Source organism: Peromyscus maniculatus, chromosome 14, assembly GCF_049852395.1.
Source record: "Peromyscus maniculatus bairdii isolate BWxNUB_F1_BW_parent chromosome 14, HU_Pman_BW_mat_3.1, whole genome shotgun sequence".
Lineage (NCBI taxonomy): Eukaryota > Metazoa > Chordata > Mammalia > Rodentia > Cricetidae > Peromyscus > Peromyscus maniculatus.
This window is the reverse complement of record NC_134865.1, coordinates 67,440,679-67,458,668: the sequence shown is the minus strand read 5'-3', so window position 1 is coordinate 67,458,668 and position 17,990 is coordinate 67,440,679. Positions and strand designations below refer to the sequence as shown.

At 40.2% G+C, this 17,990-nt stretch overlaps 1 long non-coding RNA gene across 1 annotated transcript; it reads left to right on the top strand.

Moving 5' to 3' along the window:
* Nucleotides 1-11,746: 11,746 nt before the first annotated feature.
* On the top strand, nt 11,747-13,342 carry LOC143268548 (uncharacterized). Its single transcript, XR_013044609.1, has 2 exons — nt 11,747-11,800; nt 12,444-13,342. It is a non-coding gene; the product is annotated as an uncharacterized LOC143268548 (long non-coding RNA).
* The last annotated feature ends 4,648 nt before the right edge of the window (nt 13,343-17,990 follow it).

Below are 17,990 nucleotides of genomic sequence, written 5' to 3'. Positions count from 1 at the left end.
CCATTTATGGTTGCTGGGGGAAGTAGACACATTCACAATCTTCACTGATACAGGCATTGTTAAAAATCCTATGCCCCTGTAAATAATCTCACACCAATACTCTTGCAAGAGACCCTGCTTATATTAATCATTAGTCATCACACCACCACACCATCTCTCTCTTTCTCTCCTCTCTCTCTCTCTCTCTCTCTCTCTCTCTCTCTCTCTCTCACACACACACACACACACACACACACACACACACAGAGAGAGAGAGAGAGAGAGAGAGAGAGAGAGAGAGAGAGAGAGAGAGAGAATGCATGCAAGTATCAGGGAGAATAACAGAGAAGGAGATCTCTGAGGGATACAAATAAAGGGCAAAGGGGGTTAATATAATCAAGCATGGTGCATACATGGAAGAAAATGACATCATAAAACTCATGTATTATCAATATATTCTGATAATGAACTTTTTAAAAATTCCCTTTGTGTTTTATAGCATGTACATCAGTGTCATTTAAGAGAATCTATTTTCACCAAGGCCTCACATTTAAAGTGCATATTCCAAGTAAAAATGATTTGTATGTCTCTTTAAGGTCCACAACAGTGAAATTCCTAAGATTCCCAAGTATTAAAGAAAATATGTAATTTGCGGTGGGAAAATGTTTAAATTACACAGACAGTACTCAAGATATGACTGCCATGTTTCTTAACTTGGAGAGACACACCTTCTAAGAATCGAATCATGAAGCCTCAATTGCTTTGAGTTAAAATAAAAAGCAATATCTCTGGATATTGTTTGATATTTTTGTTTCAAGAAAGGCATGCTCATTTCATTGTGGCATCACAATCTTGTTTGAAGTTGATGCTTATCTACTATTATGGTAGCATCTCTTCTAGCATAGAAAAACTCTCCAAGAATAGAAAATAAATAGAAATGGGCCTGTGGCAGGTTGTATCCAATCTGTGTCCTGATTGTTCACATTTAACTCACCTGCCTGAACTTGAAGATGGTAACAGGTCAGTGTTGACACAATGGGAGCACCATGAAATACATGAACAACCACATGATATCCACTCATATGTATCTAATCATTCGACTGCAACATACAAAAATAAACAATATCAGGCCAGTTTTCAAGGGACTCTGCCTTTCTATGAACACCTCTCTGCTTATACCAGGTTCTTTTTTTTTGTTTTGTTTTTTTGAGACAGGGTTTCTCTGTGTAGCTTTGCGCCTTTCCTGGAACTCACTTGGTAGCCCAGGCTGGCCTCGAACTCACAGAGATCTGCCTGCCTCTGCCTCCCGAGTGCTCAGATTAAAGGCGTCCGCCACCACTGCCCGGCAAGGTTCTTTTTTTTTTTTTAAAAAAAGCATTAGCTTATTCTAGTTTCACCAAATAGAATCATGTAGCTTGTATATTATTCATGGTGGGTGATAGATGGGGAATTTAAATGAACATGCATTTACACAGCATCTATAGCAAGCTGAACATTGTGTCAGGTGTTTCAGAAAAAGAGAGATTTACATAAGTGTCAGAATACAGACAGCATAGTGAAGTCTTGGTGGCCCACAGAGGAAAAGGAATTGAATGGCATGCTCACAAACCTCTAAAGACAGATTATGATGACACAGCTTGTTGGGTGCTCTATGAACCAATTTGTGAATGAGTAAAGTGCACGAGGGTTGTAGCATCTTCAGTAGTTATAGAACACTACAATTGTGGCATCTACAGAGAAAATCTTCCCATCATGTTCTGTAACTTACCTTATTTCTCATGATCTCCCACACCATCAAAGTACTCCCTTCTAGCCTCAACTTTTAGGTCTTCTGTGTGGTTTACTCAAGTTTCTGTAAAAAACATTTCTTCTGACTTCAAAAGGTGTTCTTGTAAATCCAAGATGCTCCTACCACTACCATTGGTCATCACTGACTCTCTAATTGGTACCATTGTCTTCCTGTGATTCTATTTGTCTTCTTACACACCTGTATGAATAAAGTTAGGTAGGTTCAGTGTGTGTCTGATTTGAGGCTTATCTTCCTAGGTAATAAGATACTTATAGGAAAGAAATCTTCCCCTTCCTTTCTGTCTTATAATTTTTTGTCTTCCTTATCATGACATGTATTAAGAACTAACTAAATAGTTTTGCTCTGACAAGACACATCCAGGAGCTATAAAATCCTTTCCAAAAGATTGGGAACAATGACTTTCATAAGCTTATATATCTCAGACTCCTATGTCTAATAATCGAATTTCCTCTAATGCAGTGTTCGCTCATTTCTTCTCTATACACAGGCTGCGTATTACAAAAGAGAAGACATGGCCTTTACTTTTATGAATGGTATTGAAGGCCACTTTAAGCAGAAACCAAACCTCAGTTCTTTATTAAATTATCAAAAGGTGTATTTTTGTATATGTGCATGGGCTTGTGCTATGGCATATATGTGGAGTTCAGAGGACAACTTTTGGGGATTTGCTTCCTCCTTTCACCACGTAGGTTCGGGGGTTTAAAGTCATGTCATTAGGCTTGGCCTAAAGTGCCTTTTCCCACTGAGGCGTCAGAATGTCAGTTCTGTCCTATGCTTTATTTCCTGTTCCAGCAATTTACCTGCAGGTTCTCTTATTTTTTTTTTTTTTCAATTTTAAGATGTATTTGAAAGTTCAAGGATGATGTCCATCTTTCAGCATCCTTAATTACACTAGCCCTACAATTCACTGATTAAAACAACACTGCTAACAAAACATGAAAACCATCAAAAGTCTTGAGTCTCAGAGACACAATAAACATTTCAAAACAGGTACACAACCTGCCATATTCTTATTAAAGATTTAAAAAATATTTTTCTCTTGGCAATCAAATGGCATTTGGAAATGTTAAAATATTTCAATTTCAATAATTTGAATTTAGGGAGAGCTTAGCACTTCTTTTTCTTTCTACGGCACTCTATTACAGATTCTACCCTTTTATGTTTTAAGGCCCCGGCTTCCCAAGCCTGCCAGCCATGTCGCAGCCTTGAGGAATTATGGCCATTTAATCAGAAGTCGAGCATTTCTATGCCAACCTTCAAGCAGTGATGCTGTGTCCACGTTTTTTCCAGTGATGGATGAACCCACTTACTGCACTGCTTCCTGCGTGACAGTACTTTAGAAGTCCCCAAAACCTCCACATTTCTCAACATATCACATTTTAACAACACAATGACCTTCTTATATTTGTTTTCAGCTGTTTTGAGCCAACAGTTCATTACTTCCACAAAATGCAGAGGAAGGTAATAAACAGATGCTCACCCCAGCAGAGAAGTACTGCGGGATATTCTTTGCCTCATAATTGACTGCAAGGGATCCTATAAGAAAATGCCAAGGAGACCGTTGGTTTATAAGCTCCCAATGCTTCGAGGGGCAAAGAGTTCGAATTCCAGCTATCTCATCTCTCTGTAGTGCATCCATCCCTTAAGAGGTATGACGCTTTCCTACAGCTTTCTGCTTTGAAACTGTCAGTCTGTTATCATTCTTCATTACAGGCATCAAGTGTATATCCCTCTAATGTAACCCAGCCTTTCTCAGAGGCAAAGCATAGTTTTCATCTGGACTGTAATCAAACATGTACTTTTCTCATGCTGTAAAAGGCCTGGGATCATACATGATCTCACCTTTAATTCTGCTGTTTTCAAAAATGCAGTGCCAAAGTGGTTTCAGTGTTTTATTTTAGTTTTGTTTCAGCTCAATACCTCGATTCAGTTACTTGCTTTGTAGCATGCCCAAGAAGTACATGCAGGTAGATCCACAGAAATTAACAATGACTAGGACTCACAAGCCAGACCACATACATTACTATCCACCACGGAGGAATCCATATCATAGAAGAGGTGACTGAAGATGTTACCTCAGCTTATCCATCTACGTGAACCTAGGCACAAGCCGTGATAAAACCTATGGAGACTGGTGGTAGAACCTGCTATCTGATTACTACCTTCAGCTGAACATTTCCTGTGAGCAGAAACTTGTCTAAAATGACCACAATATTCATTCTTGCCATGAGACCAATGTAGACAGTTTTCATGCTTCTTTTTTGTTTTGTTTCACTCAGAGTGTTCTCAAACAGCTTCTTTTCCCCATACTACTACTAACAGGTACATGAAAACAAAATGAGAGGAGGTGACCTCAGAAGTCCCTCCTTAGACACTTTATGGAGAACAACTGGCTTTTCCTCTATTTATTTCTGTTAAGGAGACAAGAATTAATTGTGTTTCTCCAGTCTAGCATGAGGGCTTCATCACCCTGAGTAATTCCAATTGGCTGAAGTTCGTTACATGAAAGAATATGTTAAAGCAAATTGTGAGTTGATGTCAGCACTCTACAGGGAAGTGCAGTTACCTCTGAATGATGTGCATGGTAGTCTTCACAGAGAGAGAAGAAGCAGGATGCTGGCTACCGAGCATCTGTATACACACCTTGGTCTAGCTTGAAAGTCTCTCTGGGAAATGAAAATATTTGGAACTCTTACAGTCACCTTTGGGTGACTCTTTTGTCTTTCCCGCACGCCTTCTGATATCTACTATACTTTGATTTGATTTTAAACATACATAAAGAGAAAACTCACTGTTAAGTCCCTAAGCTAAATCAAGACTCTCAATTAAGTCAATGACAATGTTTTTGAATGACACTATCTTCTATCCAAGCTCATGGCCTTAAAAGTGAAGTGAGTATATGAATAGCCTGGGAAGTTTATTTCAAATGTATGTTGTATTCCATCACCACCACCACCCCCACACACAAAGATTTGTACTTGCTGCACTGGGCAGGAACCACAGGTCTACACTTAGTGAGTATGCATACTCAGTACCACTGAGGCAGCAGGATTTGGGCCATAATTTGAGCAACACTAGGATCAACTCACATAATAATCTTCCTTCAGCCAGGAGCTGGGATTGGAACTGAAAAGCTACAGCAGCTGCTTTTTTTCTGTCTCCCAGTTCGCTGATACTCTTATATTAAAAAGTCACTGGGGCATGAATTCGGAGTCTCATCATAATACTATGTTTCAGTGAAGAAGGTAGAGTTCTCAGCTCAGTGTGGCATTTTCTCCCACTGTTTAGTGGATTCCTTTCATTACTTATGCATTCGTTGCTCCCTCTGTCCCCCATGCCACAGAATCATGCATTATTTATAGAACAGAATTTTTGTCTTATACTTATTTAAATTGTCCTCTTGAGCAAGTCCATTCACAGGTCTAGGTGTCTGTTTGTTATAGTGATTCATGATGGTGATGAACATAACAGCTACAACCATTAACTAAGCAACACAGAACCTACTGTTTGTTGAGTGCTTTTTCACTTTATTTAGTTCTCATAATATTTCAGCTAGGGTCTCAAAAGAGGCAGAAGGAGAAGAATGGGCAGACTTTACCTCTAGAGGTCACTCGATGTGTTACAACAATAAACAGCCATTGAGCACACATCCAATCAAATTAAGCCTGCTGATGGTGCTGGGTGAAGACATGGCTTTTGGACATTAATCATCCCTGTCCATGAATGAGAGGCTTGTGTGGAAAATAATTAATTTATAACAACACAGACTTCTCATTCCCAAACTCCAGCTTCAGCCCCTGTGAAACACAACTGTATCTTCCAATTTATCTTTTTTTCTCTTGTATCTTTCTTTCTTTCTTTTTCCTTATACCTGTATAGATGGCAGTTTCCTGCCAGCCTAGGAGTCATCATTTTGTTCTCTAAGAACTTAACTCCAAGGCTTAATTATTATGTGAGTGTGCCAGTGTATTAAGCTTATAGGCCAAAAATAATTTAAAAATCTATGCTGCATTGACTTTCAAATTATCTCATTTCCAATTCAGATGCTTAGTTTGTTTAGGCGTTTATCACTTTTACATAATTAACCAGATTTTCCCAAGACTATGGTCTTTTGAAATTCCCACCACACTAGGTCTTTATAAGTACCAATAAGTAATATTCCCCCTACTCTGTTGAGTCAGACTCCTCCCTCAATTTCTCACATCGTCCTAGTCTGTACCTCCTATTGGTAGAAATGTATCAAGTACCACAGAGCTTGTTAGCAAGGTCATTTGCTCTTAATTATCAAGCCGCCACCGTGATGTGCTTGGAAAAACAGACACTGTTTCAGAGCTACATTCAGAATCCTAGACACTGGTCCATTGACTGTCTTGGTTAGCAGATCAGAGAGAGCTATTGATTCACTGACTCTGTCAGGTTCTTAGAAAATTAATAAATGCAAATATATCATTGTCTTAGAACCCATTGCAAGTTGGGCTATGAACATGGAGAGTAGACAGAGACTTAGACTTCCTTACTATCTGATTATGGAGTGTTCTGAGACTTGGAATATCATTGCAGATCACACTCTTCAGATATACATTGCTCAGTCTTCATCAGTGAAGCTTCTTTCTTGCAGTGGACAGCAGCTAATAGAGATTCACAGCTTGCAGAGTCTGTAAAATAAGTAAATATGCAGTGTTTGACCCTAAACAGGGTATCTACATCACCTCCTCCAAGGTTCATGGGAAACTACTAAAGGGCGAGAGGATAAAGACTGTAGGAGCTAGAAGTTGGGGAAGAGTGATACAAAACATTGTCTCCTGTGTATAATATGGCCATTGAATACATGAAATCATTGCAGCTGGAGTTAAGACCAACACAAAATTAGAATCCTGTTTGATCAAGATTAAGGGAGAGGCTCATGAGCATTGCCCCTCACTATGAGCTAGTTAATGGAAGGAGAGGCAAAGGATATCACTTTTTGCTAGTGGAATAGCAACTGGTAAGTTGTATGTGTTCTGGTGAATAATTATTTCTTTGTCCAATTATCTCTAACTAAACTCAGTGGGAAAAGAAGAAAGAAAGAGAGAGAGAGTGGGAGTGAGTGAGGAAGGAAGGAAGGAAAACAGAAGAGAGGAGAGAAGAGGAGAGGGGAGGGAAGGAGGAAAGAGGAGAAGAAGAGGAGAATAGAGGGGAGGGGAAGGGAGGGGAGGGGAGGGAAGGGAAGGGGAGGGGAGAAGAGGGAGGTACTCAAAAGTATCAGGGGACTGCCTGAAAAAAGGAGGTTTGGGGCACTGGGGATGAAAAAGAGTAAGCTAAAATCAGGATATACATGTATGAAACTGTTAAAAAAAATGTGGTACATGTAAACGATGAAGTACTACTCAGCAGTAAAACACAATGACATCATGAAATTTGCAGGCAAATGGATGGAACTAGAAAATATTCTCCTGAGTGAGGTAACCTAGACTCAGAAGGACAAAATGGTATGTACTCACTCATAAGTGGATACTAGACCTAAAACAAAGGATAACCAGGCTCCAATTCACAGCTCCAGAAAAGCTAGCTAACAAGGAGGACCCTAAGAGGGATGCATGGATCTCCCTGGGACGGGAATTAGATGAGATCTCCATGAGTAAACTGGGGATGAGGGAGGGGCAATGGAGGGTAGGGATGGGAGATGAAAACATAAGGGAATGGGATAGTTGAGCTAGAACAGGGATGGAGTGAGAGAGCAATGAAAGAGATACCAAAATAGAGGGAGACATCATGGGGACAGGGAGAAACCAGATGCTAGGGAAGTTCCTAGGAATCCATAAGGATGACCCCAGCTAAGACTACTAGCAATAATGGAGAGGGTACTTTAACTGGCTTACCCCAATATTCAGATCGGTGAATACCCTAAGTGTCATCACAGAGCCTTCATCCAGTAACTGATGGAAGCAGATGCAGAGATCCACTGCCAAACACCAGGCCGAGCCCCAAGAGTCCAGTCAAAGAGAAAGAAGAGGGATTCTGTGAGCAAGGGGCATCAAGATCATGATGAAGAAACCTACAGAGACAACCAAACCAAACTAGTGGGCACTTATGAAATTTAGACCAACACCTGTAGAGCCTCCATAGGACTGGACTAGGAGCCCTGCATAAGCAAGACAGTTGTGTAGCTTGGTCTGCTTAAGAGGATCTATCCTGAATCGGGATCTATCCCTGGTGCATAAGCTGGCTTTTTGGAGCCCACTTCCTATGGTGGGACACCTCACACAGCCTTGAGGCAAGGGGAAGTGCTTGGACCTGTGTCTACTCAATGTACCCGGCTTTGCTGTCTCCCCATGGGAGACCTTACTTTCTTGTAAGAGGGAATGGGGAATGGGTTTTGGAGGGGGGGGAACTGAAGGGGTGGGAGGAGGGAAGAGGGGGAATCTATGATTGGTATGTAAAATGAATAAAAATTTCTTAATAATAAAAAAAGAAAAATGAAAGAAAATTAAAGAACAGAAAAATAAGTAGATTCTTCCTAAGGGAAAAGGGGAACTCAATTTCTGAACAGCAGTGATATGTTAAGGTCAGGCTATAGTTATCTGCATAGAAGAATCTGGGTGAAAGGTACAGTGGCTCTTTTGTTACCATAATCCACATTTTAAAAAGTTTAATGTTGAAATCAGCGATGTTTAATTTTGTTTGATCAGGTCGTGTGTGTGTGTGTGTGTGTGTGTGTGTGTGTGTGTGTGTATGTATGTAAATTAATAGAGGATGTGAGGATGTAATCTTGGATTGAGATAGAATTTCTGTCTCTGTCTGTCTGTCTGTCTGTCTCTCTCTCTCTCACACACACACACAAACACATTTCAATCACTGATTATAGATACAATTGTACTTTTATTGACTGACATAAGCAATGATACTTGCCAAGATGTCATGTGTCCTCTCGTACTTTTGCATTTATTTTTTTTATTTTACATATCATTTATATTGATTAACATTATTTTTCTGTTTGTATTTTAAATCAGCATAGAGAACAGTGAGTTTAATCTTGGCATCTTAGAACATATTTGCCGTTATACTTTTTTCTCATTCATTGCCGTCTCACACTGTGGTGGTAATCTAATTGTATTGAAATATTATTTTGATTTGTACTGAAATATTAATTTGATTGTATGTTAATAAATAAAGTTGTCTGGGGGTCAGAGCTATTAGAGCCATAGCAAGAGTGTGGCGGTGGTGGCACACGCCTTTAATCCCATAGATATCTGTGTGTTCAGGGTCAGAGCTATTAGAGCCATAGCAAGAGTGTGGCGGTGGTGGCACACGCCTTTAATCCCATAAGATCTCTGTGTGTTCAGGGATACAGCCAGCATTGGAGACATATGCCTTTAAGACCTAGGGGGCTGTACATTCAGACAGTGACGAGGCAGTCATGTGTTTGGGTTTACAACCAATGAGAAGGCAGAACAACATACTTTAAAAATACGAACCGACAGGAAGTAGGTCTCTTTTCGCAAAGCTGGGACAGCAGGAGGAAGGGTGAGATTTTAGCTCTGAGCTCTGACTTCTTGGCTTTCTCTTTTACATTGTTTCTGTGTTTCTTATTTAATAAGACGGTTGGTTACATCTACATCACACTGTCCTCCCCAAGCCTCCATGCTTCCTGCTGACAAATTCCCTTTCTTTCTGCAGTTAGTAGTTAGTTGCCCTCTTCTGTCTTCCTTTTACAGGTATTCTGCAACCATTTCCATTTCCCGTCTTCATTAAGACTTCTTTCTCCCCTCTTATGATCTGCTTGCTAGTTTTGTGGTCAACAAGCACACACACACACACACACACACACACACACACACACACTTAAAATGTAGGTTCTGCATATGAGAAAAAATACATTTTTTGTTGTCTTTTTGAGTCTGGCTCAATTAAAGTAATGATTTCTAGCTGCATCGACCTTGTGCCAATATTATAACCTAATTTTTCTTTATAATTTCATAAAATTTAACTGCATTTATTTCATTATATATAATACAATATACACTGCACTGCATTTATTAATTTATTTCTGTTGAGCGACATCCAGAATGGTTCTATTTCCTTGCTATTGTGAATAATGCACCTGGAAACAAATATCTCACAGATATGTTGACTTAAGATGCCTCAGACATGACATCATGTATGGTGTAACTGAGTCAGAGCATAGTTCTATTTTCAGTGTTCTGAGTAATGCAATCTCAATTTCTGTAGAGGTTGTCACAAGTCAACATGCTTGCCCATAGTTCTTTCCCCACATCCTCAGCAACATTGTCAGTAACCATTCTGATGGAGTCTCAAAGCAATTTGAACTCATACTTACCTGATAATCTACAGATGTTAAACACTTTTATAGTATTGAGTGGCCATTGTTATTTCTTCTTTTGAGAACAGTCCAGCTCATTAGCCCGTTCACTGATTGAACAATTGTATGGTTGTTGCTTACTTTTTGAAGTTCTTTATATATCCTGGATATTAATCTCTTATTTTATGTTGGCTACCCCTTCAATATGAGAATTGCTTTCTCTACTTTGCAACAGCTTCTTCATTCACATAATTTCCATTTGTCAGTTCTTAGAATAGTTTCTCTGCTTTGGAGCCTTGTTCAGAAAAACATTGTATTGCTATATTTTGAAATGTTACACATATTTTTTCCTTACAGTTTTGATGTCTCAGGAGCTAATCAGCTGTAGTTATGGCATGGTTGCTCCAGTGGACACACCTTTCCTGGCAGGTTGATGATGTGGCATGCAGAGTGCAGCAATATGTCATAGAGGAGTATCCAATGCTTTGCACTGTGACTTTTGTTTAATAGCCCATGTCTTCTGGGAGCAACCTTATCTACCCATGCAGTGTGTCTTAGTCATTGTTCTATTTCTGTGAAAAGACAACATGTCCAAAGCAACTCTTATAAAAGAAATCATTTAACTTAGGGCTTATCTTACACTTTCAGAGGGTTAGTCCATTACCATCATGGAGGGAAGCATGGTGGCCAGCATGGTATTGGAGAGGTACCTAAGAGTTCTACATACTGATCTACAGGCAGCAGGTAGAGAAGTGGGCATGGTGGCAAAAGAAAGACAGAGGCAGAATGAGAAAGACTGGGCCTGGCATGGGCTTTTGAATCCTCAAGGCCCACTCACAATGACACAGCTTCTCCAACAAAGCCACACCTAATCTAACATGCCTCACTTCCTAATCCTTCCCAAGCATTCCAGATATCCAAATATATGAGTCTATGGGGATCATTCTTAATCAAACTACCACACACAGCTATCTCCTTTCTCACTACTGATTTTAGTTTTATTTTAAATAGTTATTAGGTTAATAACTATTGGTTTCCATAAGGCTTATTCTTACATCCTTAGATTTGGCAACTTTGCATTCATAGCCTCCAATCCCCCTCCTCACAACCCAGTGTGATCTTTTAACTCCCAGTGTTCCTCCTCCTTCTTTCACATCACAGATATTTTACTATCTCATTGATTATACTTCTTAATTGGGTTGTAGATAAAGGCTTTCTCATGTCTTTATCACACTTTCTTCTTTTGTTAGATGTCCCCAAACTTAACTTAGGATGACCAAGTATTTTTTTTTATTTTGAATAACAAGTTCTCCTAGAGATTTCAGAGAAACCTAAATCCCTTTCGTCATTACAACAGACTACAAGGAGCTGAAAATACAAACATAAAATGAAACCTATACATTGGCAAGTATACTCAAGTTTAAACAAACCAATAAAAATAAATAATAAAACAAGACATTATAGTAAAATAAATGACTTTGGGCCAGCCTAAACAACACAGAGAGGCCATACATAGCGAATGTCTGCTTGGTCTGTTTCCAGTCACTAAGGACAAGCAGTAATCTGGATATTTTTGTGAGAATCTGGAGATTCCAAGAATCCTGAAAACAATTACCCTATAAATACAAGAATCTTGAGAATAACAAGGAATTCTAGAAGGGAAGAAGAGCAAAGTGGTAAGAAATGGCATTTCCAGTCAGTGAGTAGGAGAGGTGAGAAAGCCACAGAGAATTCTATCCTTGGGGGATATGAAGGAAGTTGCACCTGTAGATGATATTTTCTTTATTTTGGCATCTTTTGAATTTCTGATCTATATAATGATCCATTGATATCACATAGAATAGAATAAATCAAGTTGACCTAAAAAAGTAATAGAAATGAGAGTCAAGGGTGTAGGAAGTAGTGAGGTGGGGTATAGAGGGTCCTTAATTTCCTGCACCTTGTAGACAAATGAAAGAAGGCCCAAGGAAGGCTGATAGTGCCTGGCCTTTGTGCATGGAGGATGAGTAGGCTCAAAACTCGTGAGCTGCCTATTATGTCTTATCTGGAACCTAAGTGCATGAGAACCAAAAGCTCTGGTGCCATCTATTCCAGGATTGATGCTGTGGGGAGGGAAAAAGAGTTGCACAGAGAGACTCCATTGACAGGAAGGGAAAGTAGGCCATCAATCCCTTGTGACTGAGGAGCAAACACTGCCCTTTGTGTGGGGTAATTAAGAGCCCATGGAACTCATTCTCCCCTCTGCACATACACCCTTGAGAGCCCATAGTGGCAGCATGGCAATTGCTTTAATTAGTTTAAATAACTGAAGAGTAACAATTGTTAACCATCTCTTGCTCTATTTCCCCCATAAAGGAATGAAAGGGAAACATGTGCTAGGAGTGGCTTGATTTGACACTGTTGGCAGAGGAGATTGCAAGGAGAAAATACAGACAAGTCCAGAAAGAATGTATAATTAAGCAAAACAGTGAGTGGCTCAAAGGAACTAATCCTGCCATTACAACGTCCTTGCCAGCAGCCTGTTCACTGAAGCTAGGCACAAAGAGGAGCTGTTTGTAACCAAGAGAGCTGAATATCCTCAGCATCACCTCTAAATTCAAAGACTTCAGAATGAAGAGGAGATGAATGCTTCAGGGAGTGTAAAAATAAAGGAAGAAAAGAAAGCTATGACATCATCCTTTCCCTACCCTTCACACCAACCCTGGCAATAGAGTTCTAAATGGTCACTCTGGCTTCTACATTTTATTCCCAGTGACAAAAATGCATATCTTATGGACATGCTTGAACCTTCAAGCTTAAAACCATGGGCCAAGGAAAGCATAAAACACAATGGAATTTTATGCCCTTGAAGTTTTATGATGTACCTATCATTGGCAGTCACATCTAGGGATGGGAAGAGGTGAGACAGATGTCTTCACTCATTCCATACTCAGTAAGTATGTTGGGCATCTTGGGGTTTAGTTCCTCAACTACCTTCATGTGTCTAACCATATGATGAATTCTTAGATAATGACTGATAGACTACATAAAGAAAGGAAATTGTTAGATAAATTGATGAGGGCTACCTCCTTGTCAGGCTAGGGTTTATTTCTCAAACTGTGTCTAGAATAATCACTTCTTTTTGAAGTAAGATGTCAAAGAGGCAGCTGTAAAGGATGAGCTCACAAAAATGTGATATCTGTGAACACTTTTTCTTAAGTCCAATTAAGATTTGTTTTTCTGGAAAGATTTTAAATAAAGATTGGAACACTAAATGGGATATGCTTAACTCTGTCATACCAATCATTACAAAAAAATCTTTTGTTGTTGTTTATTGTTATTCTGAGACTTGCTTCATTTATATAATATGAATATCGCCAATTGCAAACATTTCCCAACACAGGCCTTTGGTCTTTAAGCTAGAAACATTACCTTTGTGTATTGTGTTTATGTCAACCTGTCCTTGCCTAGTGTGTCTCCCAAACATTCCAGCATGATGCTGGCTAAACTTTTCCAATGGCTGTAGATGTAACCAACCATCTTATTAAATAAGAAACACAGAACCAATGGAAAGAAGAAAGCCAAGAGGTCAAAGCTATAAGCTAAAACCTTACCCTTCCTTTTGGAGAGGTGGTCCCACCTCTCCAAAAAAGAGCTGCTTCCTGTGTTAAAGTCTTTATAAAGACTTTCGGTTCTGCCTTGTCATTGGTTGTAAATCCAACCACATGACCGCCTTGTCACTGCCTGTCTCTATAAACCTAGAGGTCTTCTATGGTTGGTATTGAGATTAAAGGCGTGTGTCTCCAATGCTGGCTGTATCCCTGAACACACAGAGATCTACCTAGCTCTGCCTACCAAGTGCAGGATTAAAGGCATGCACCACCACCACCCAGCTTTCCTATGGCTTCCTAATAGTTCTGACCTCAGGGCTACTTTATTTATTAACACACAAATAACATTTTAGTACAAAATAAAATATCATCATAAATGGCCTCTGATCATGGGGCATTGTCAGCCCCTTCACAACTCATGGTGCATAAAGCAGAATGGGAGTCTACTGCTTAATAAATCATTAAGTCCATCTTATCATGTGTTTACAGAGATGTTACAGGGAACCCTTTAAAACTATATCCAAATAGATAGTTGTTGCTGACTTTCAATTATCTTAAATCCTCTGTCTGCATGCCAACAGATCACCACTTGTAGAAAATCCAATGTGAGGCATTGTTGAGTCAGATGTCTTTAAGTCTTTTCACCTCATCTTCTACATGCCCTCAGGGAAGGGATTTGATACAGACATCCCATTTGAGGCTGAGTGGTCCAAGCTCTCTGACTCTCTGTATATTGTCTGGCTGTGGATTTCTGTATTTCTTCCCATCTGCTGCATGAGGAAACTTCTCTGGTGATGGCTGAGCAAGGCACTGATCTACTTACTTCCTTAGCCAGAGTCCAAAAATAAATGTATTAATAAATTTAAATTTGGGTATTTCATGCTTACAAGATATATGAGAGTTGAGTTCACTAATCACACACCAACATTTGCAATAAAGAATATATGGAGATGTGGCAGAAAAATAAGGCTCCGCACAGAAAAGGCTATTATGCACAACTTTCACCTCTCTCCCCACTCAAAATAAGAATAAAATATTTTAAGCTCAAGTGGCAGAAAAGGGACTTAATATGTTGTTCATGCAACTTATTTAACTTCCACCATTATCTTGCAAACATAAAATTTGCAGATTCAGAAAGTTTTTACTTAAGAATACTCTTGCCTCATCTTATTGTGTCTTTTTTTGTCCTGTATGGTTGTTCTGTCCTGGAGGGCTGCTCCTTTCACAACAGAAATGGAGGTAGGATGGACCAGGAGGAGAGGGAAGGTATGGTCGAAATGGGATGAGCAGAGGGAGAGGAAACTCTGGTCCCTAATGTATTGTGTGAAAGAAGAATTTACTTTGTTTCTGTCTTTATCAAGATTTTTTAAAATTCATTTTCCATACCATCCACCGATTCTCCTCTCTTCCATCCTCTTGTTCCCTCCCAGCCTTCCCCCCAAACCCACCCCAATTCTCTTCTCCAAAAAGGTAAGACCTCCAATGGGAGTCAGCAGAGCCTGGTACATTCAGTTGAGGCAGGTCCAAGCTGCCCCCACCCCATTCCCTGTATCAAGACTGTGCAAGATGTCCCAAGCTGAACAACTGTCTCGATTACTCAGAGGGCCTAGTCCAGTCCCATGGAGGATCCATAGGTGTTAGTCTAAAGTTCATGAGTTCTCACTAGCTTGGTTTGATTGTTTCTGTGGGTTTCCCCATCATGGTCTTGATGTCCCTTGCTTATAGAATTCCTCTTCCTTCTCTTCAACTGGACTTCTAGAGCTTGGCCTGGTGCTTGGCTGTGGATATCTGCATCTGCTTCCATCAGTAACTGGATGAAGGCTCTATGATGACAGGTTTTTCATGAACCTGATTACTGGGGTAAGCCAGTTCAGGCACACTCTCCACTATTGCTAGTAGTCTTAGTCATCCTTGTGGAATCCTAGGAATTTCCCTAGCACTGAGTTTCTCTGTATCCCCATGATGTCTCCCTTTATCAAGATATCTCTTCACTACTCTCTGACTCTGTCCCTGTTTTAGCTTGACCATCCATTTCCCTTATGTTCTCATCCCCCATCCCCAATCCTCTATTGCCCCTCCCTCATCCTCAGTTTACTCAGGAGGTCTCATCTATTTCCCCTTCCCAGGGCAATCCATGCATCCCTCTTATGGTCCTCCTTGTTAACTATCTTCTCTGCGGCTGGGGGTTGTAGTCTGGTTATCTTTTGCTTTACATATAATATCAATGTATGAGTACGTACATACCATGTTTATATTTCTGATTCTGGGTTACCTTACTTAGGATGATATTTTCTAGTTCCATTCATTTGCCTGCAAGTTTCATAATGTCATTGTTTTTACTGCTTAGTACTACTCCATTGTGTATATATACCACATTTTCTTTATCTATTCTTTTGTTGAGGGGCATCTAGGTTGACAGGTTCTGGCTATTATGAATAATGCTGCTGTGAACATAGAAGAGCATGTGCCATTGTGGTATGATGGAGAATTCCTTGGTTATATGTCCAAGAGTGGTATTGCTGGGTCTTGAGGTAGATTGATTCCTGAAATTCTGAGAAACTGCCAAACTAATTTCCAAAGTGGCTATACAAATTTGCATTCCCATTAGCAATGGGTGTTCCCTTTGCTTTACATCCTCTACAGCATTAGCTGTCTGTAGTCAGAAGGTTTCTCCAGTCCCTCCCGGCCCACAGTCCCACAGCTGCTTATAAAATAATTACACAGAGGTTTATACTAATTACCAACTGTTACCAATTACCAATTTCTAAACAGTCTTATTAAATAAGAAACACAGAGCCAAATACAGAGGTGAAAGCCATAGAGATCAGAGAAATAATGAGTGACACCAGCTAATTTAGCTCAACACACTGCCTTAGCTTCCTAAGAGAACCAGTTTCTTCCTGTCTAACCTGCACCTTTATTGCATTGCTGTTCTGCCTCTCATTGGCTCTTAGCCCAGCCACCTCACTTCCTCGTCACTGCCTATCTATGCAGACCTCCAGATCTCTATGGTTGGTACTGGGATTAAAGGTGTGTATCACCACAATGTCTGTGTCCTTGAACACACAGAGATCCTGGCTGCCATGTGATCTGTTTAAAGGCCAGAGCTACCACCATCTGTGGTGGTAATCTAATTGTACTGAATTATTATTTTGATTGTATGTTAATAAATAAAGTTGTCTGGGAGTCAGAGCTATTAGAGCCATAGCAAGAGTGTGGCGGTGGTGACACACGCCTTTAATCCCATAAGATCTCTGTGTGTTCAGGGATACAGTCAGCATTGGAGACATATGCCTTTAAGACCTAGGGGGCTGTACATTCAGACAGTGACGAGGCAGTCATGTGTTTGGGTTTACAACCAATGAGAAGGCAGAACAACATACTATAAAAAAACGAACGGACAGGAAGTAGGTCTCTTTTCGCGAAGCTGGGACAGCAGGAGGAAGGGTGAGATTTTAGCTCTGAGCTCTGACCTCTCGGCTTTCTCTTTTACATTGTTTCTGTGTTTCTTATTTAATAAGACGGTTGGTTACATCTACATCTGGCGCCCAACGTGACAAGAATCCATTAAAAACTGCTTGGCTTGGCGGCAGGTCCGCTTTCCCGCAAGGGCGGCAGGCGGCCCACGGCGGCCGGCGGCAATCGGCTTCTTAGTCCGAGCAGCGGCTTCTTAGCCTGGGTCTAGTTCTGCTTGACCTCAGGCTGGACTATCGGTGAGCTGCTTGCTTAAATCCTGCTTGCTTAAAGCCGGTGCTACAAACAACTCAGACCTGCCCTGCCGAACAGGGCCCTGCCTGTAAAGCCAACGCACGTGGTCGGAGCTTAAGGAAGTCAGACCCAAGCCTTGACTCGGCACAAGAGGGAACACGTGGCTGCATTTAAACTTTAGCCAGCTACGCTTTCTTGTTCTCTCTCTCTCTCTCTCTCTCTCTCTCTCTCTCTCTCTCTCTTTCTCTTTGGATTTACACCTGGGACACTAGGTGGCTGCTTTGAAAATCCCCTCGAATTTCTACTGTTCTACGCAGATTTGGTAAGTCATAATATATCAGATATTTTAAAGGAAACTATCTAAAAGAGAATTTTTTTCCACATTAAAAAAAAATGGGTTTTATGTGTACATTGGAAGAAAATTGGTTTTTGTTCGAAATTTTAGGCAGTCTGGCAATGGAACAACTATATAATATTAGTATTGGTGGAATTATGCACCTTATCACTATAATAATCCACATTTTAATATTTAAAAAGATAGTCAATTTAAGTGCCAGGATAACAGCTTTAGAAGAACTTGTTAAACCTGTAAAAATTCAGACAG